The sequence below is a fragment of the Etheostoma spectabile genome, chromosome 22 (assembly GCF_008692095.1).
Source record: "Etheostoma spectabile isolate EspeVRDwgs_2016 chromosome 22, UIUC_Espe_1.0, whole genome shotgun sequence".
Lineage (NCBI taxonomy): Eukaryota > Metazoa > Chordata > Actinopteri > Perciformes > Percidae > Etheostoma > Etheostoma spectabile.
Window position 1 is genome coordinate 11,347,892 of NC_045754.1, and position 3,682 is coordinate 11,351,573.

The 3,682-nt window shown below is 37.1% G+C and overlaps 1 long non-coding RNA gene across 1 annotated transcript in view; it reads right to left on the reverse strand.

Moving 5' to 3' along the window:
- LOC116672477 (uncharacterized) overlaps window positions 1–3,385 on the reverse strand; it is a 12,453-nt gene extending 9,068 nt beyond the window's left edge. Inside the window, exon 1 of the long non-coding RNA XR_004327560.1 lies at window positions 3,329–3,385. This is a non-coding gene — a long non-coding RNA (uncharacterized LOC116672477). The remainder of the gene's footprint in view (window positions 1–3,328) is intronic.
- Window positions 3,386–3,682: the final 297 nt, after the last annotated feature.

Genomic DNA, 3,682 nt, shown 5'->3' on the forward strand with positions numbered 1-3,682 from the left:
AAACAAGTGAAGGAGCTTTCTCAGAGATGCTTTTTTTTATATAAATATATCCTAGGCTATTTATTTTAGAAATTGTTAATGTAAACATGTATTGTAAGATGTATATTTCAATCTGGAAAGGAAATCCTGTTTTTGCATTTAATTTGAATCCCAATCTCTGTTTTATTAAAAGAGCTTGTGCAAAGTGGCTTTGACCTTAAATTGAACATTTAGCCCACTTTGTAAAAAACACATAGAGGTATATATCATGTATTGCCATTCAGACGAAAAATACAGAGGTATGATTTTTAGTCCTGGACTAGTAGAAGATCTCTAGCACAATATGAATGCACAATATGGATGTGAAAGCAATGCTTTATGTGACAATACAATTAGTTTTGGTTAAAATCAAAAATTTATCGTGATAAGTAATCAGGATCTCAATATTGATCAAAACAATCACGATTATCATTTCGGCCATAATCGTGCAGCCCTGAAAGTGATGTTGGCCAGCATCCCCCATACTGTGGATTGAAAGCGGAAAGTCCGGGGGAAAATGTGCCTTCAGTGACGAGCTTATACAAAACGTATAAGGGGGAAGAGGGGGACAAATTTTGGATATCATAAGTTATACAAATTGAATCAAAAGTGGTCAATAAAATAAAGAGGTTAACAAATAACACTGAGTAGCTGAAAGCGGCAATAATTTTTTTGTAATCCACTTTGCAGCAGAGCATGCCATCAACACAACACTGCCATATGATGTTGATATTAACCCTTGTGTTGTCTTACCGTCAGCCATGTTAAAAAATAGTTTTTTTTCAACACTATTATCGCTTTTCCGCCATTTTTGTCACTTTTTCAAAGTTGTGGGTGCTTTTTTTTTTGTGATGTTTTTTGCCAAAGATATTTCTAATGTTGACATGTTCAGCGCTTATTTCAAAGGCCCTTTTTTTTGGGATTAAAAAAACTGAAAAGGGGTCAAATTTGACCTGAGGACAACATGAGGGTTAAGATAGAAAATGTATATGTAGCCGGTTATATGTATTTACTACTAAAAACAGTAGTAAATACATATGAAAAGTAATAATCAAATCTACTGGGAAAAAAATGGTCACAACAGAATATACAGGGGACGTAAGGTTCTGCTAAATGTCCAGATAGCGTGCAAAAATACAAGGAATGGTAAAAGGCAGTGCAGTTGGTGATTCCTATTAATTCTATACAGTTTGCAGATATGCATAGTAAACAGAAGTACTGACAGGAAGATGGATGTTTTTTAATATACATAATGTGCAAAAAAATATGCAAACATTCTCTAAATCTCTAACTTTGACACATCCACTGTGGTCATTCACTGGCTGTAGCATCTCCTCATCCACTTCACACTTAGCAGGAGGAATCATTTCCAACTAGTTGTTGGATGGTCATTTTGTTAGTAGTATGGATACATAGTAAGTCATTTTAAAGAAAGACCTGTGTCAGCCCGTGGGGGAAGGATGAATGATCAACAATCTTGTTCCTTCCACAGTGTAATTACCTTTTAATAACAGTATATTTACTGTATTAGTCAAGCTCATCTGGAAATTATCTCTCTAATTGCTCAATTAGCACGTGTAGCATCAGCCCCCGTAAACGCCAGTTCTGTCATTATGCAAAGTTATCTTGTAAATGAAAGACTGCACTGCATGGAAATTTGCTTTTAATTATTTTATTATTATAAGTTATGCAAATGTATCATTTCTGGTGTAATGATGATTACATGTCAGTGTTGTCTCTCCGTTGGTCACGAACATCACTCTTGGTTTAGGGTTAATGTAATCTGTGGGTTTTCCTCCTCTGCACTTTAATAGAGCGGAGTGTGTTGTGGCTTTTATGGACTGAAGTCAAACACCTGCAGTATCTGTATGCTCACATTTGCCATCATTTATGAGGATCAGCGAGGTTTTGAAATTTCCCTTCATACAGAGATATAATTAGGAGAAGAATTTGATTCATTAGCCTATGAAAAGAAGTGTACCTTCTTCCCTGGGCAGACGGCCCTCCCACTTCAAAGGGAGCACAGGTTCTTTGATCCATGACCAGGAGTAGGAGATGGGTAGAATGGTACCACTGTGATTACTGTGCACTTCATGGCTTCGCCTCTGCCTCTGGACACCAGTTCTGAAAGATGGATGGTGATCGTCAGCCATGTTAGAAAGATAATGTGATCTGACTCCGAGAGGATTTGACCCCTAAACCTGCTTGGCCCCAGCTGTCGAGATTAACTTTGTGTCATGTCGTTTGATGTCCACCTTAGGTTTTGCTCATTCTAGTATCTTTCTTTTCTTTATTTCTTTCATCCCTTCTCCACATGTGGTCCATTTTACAGCTCACTAACCTTAACACTGATGCAGTTGCACACAGACTTGGGAGACAGATGTGGGCACACAAACTTGCACGTTCATTTTTCTCTTTTGGCTGTTCTTTGAAGAGGACAAGGTGATAGTCCAATTCACTTTGTGGCATTGGTTTGCTTAATGTACTAGTCACATCCAATGTACCGGTCTTCGTTTTGATTACAACATACTGTGGCTGATGCAAAGTGTGCAAGCCTTTTCAGAATCTCTTTTTTTTGTATTTTTCTTGTCGCCTACCTTTTCTTCTTTAAAAGCTTTTCTACAATTCCTCTACAGATAGATGCACTATTTGGGGTGGAGAGAATCCCAATTAATTTAGAGGTCGTTTGTTTAGTCCTCCTCATCACATCAATTTTATGCAGAAGGGAAACGGGGAAAATCATTACAAGGCTTAAAAGAAACCTAAGTGAATTACAGTAATTGTTTAATGCTTGGTCTTGATCAAGCTAAGTGTCTGTACAGGCTTTTATTTATTTCCTTAATAGCCCCTTCATCTCCCAAGGTCCCTCTGTGGACTGATAAAAGGAACATTCATGAACAAATGAACAGAGGACAAATCCAACTGTGAAAAAAGCTGCTGCTGTTGGATTGTTTGTACTTGGAGAAGATACTGAACTTACTCATTTTCTCAAGTGATGAGGGAAGTAGTATTTTTTGTGCCCAGAGATGTTTACCCATCTCAAGCAGTGATCAGCGAGAGTGGGCAATTTTGTTTGTGTGAATGTATGTTTTGGTGTGCAGTAAGTATTTATGTCTTCAGGTTGTTTTATGGGTAGTAGAATGGAGCAGTAAGAGAAGCAGATATCAGACAGATCACATAAGCTTTTGTATGATTTTATTCCAGGGATATACTATGTATTATGGCTGCCCTCTCTTAGTCATATTTCTTTAGTCAATTAGTCAGTCAATTAGTTTGTATGCTTTTTTTTCATGCTGAAGGACTTACTTACAAGAAACATCTCTGGTAAACACACAATTTAAAGTGGCTTTTTTGCATGATTCTTTGTAAAGAAACTCTCTTTTCAAAGAAATTAAATCTAATCCATTAGTTGACAAAATCGTTGTTATTCAACTAAGAATTTCTTTAATTGAGGACAGCCCTAATGTATGTGTGGATGGATGAAATTAACTGACCTTTTGTTGCCTTGATAATACTGAAGATTTGAGTCTTGGTAGAATGGCGACAACTGTGGTTACAGGTGGTAACAGCAAATGTGGTTTGATAGAACAGGAAACACTCCATGAGCAGCTACAAAATACAAGAACACACACACACACACACAAACACACACACACACACACAC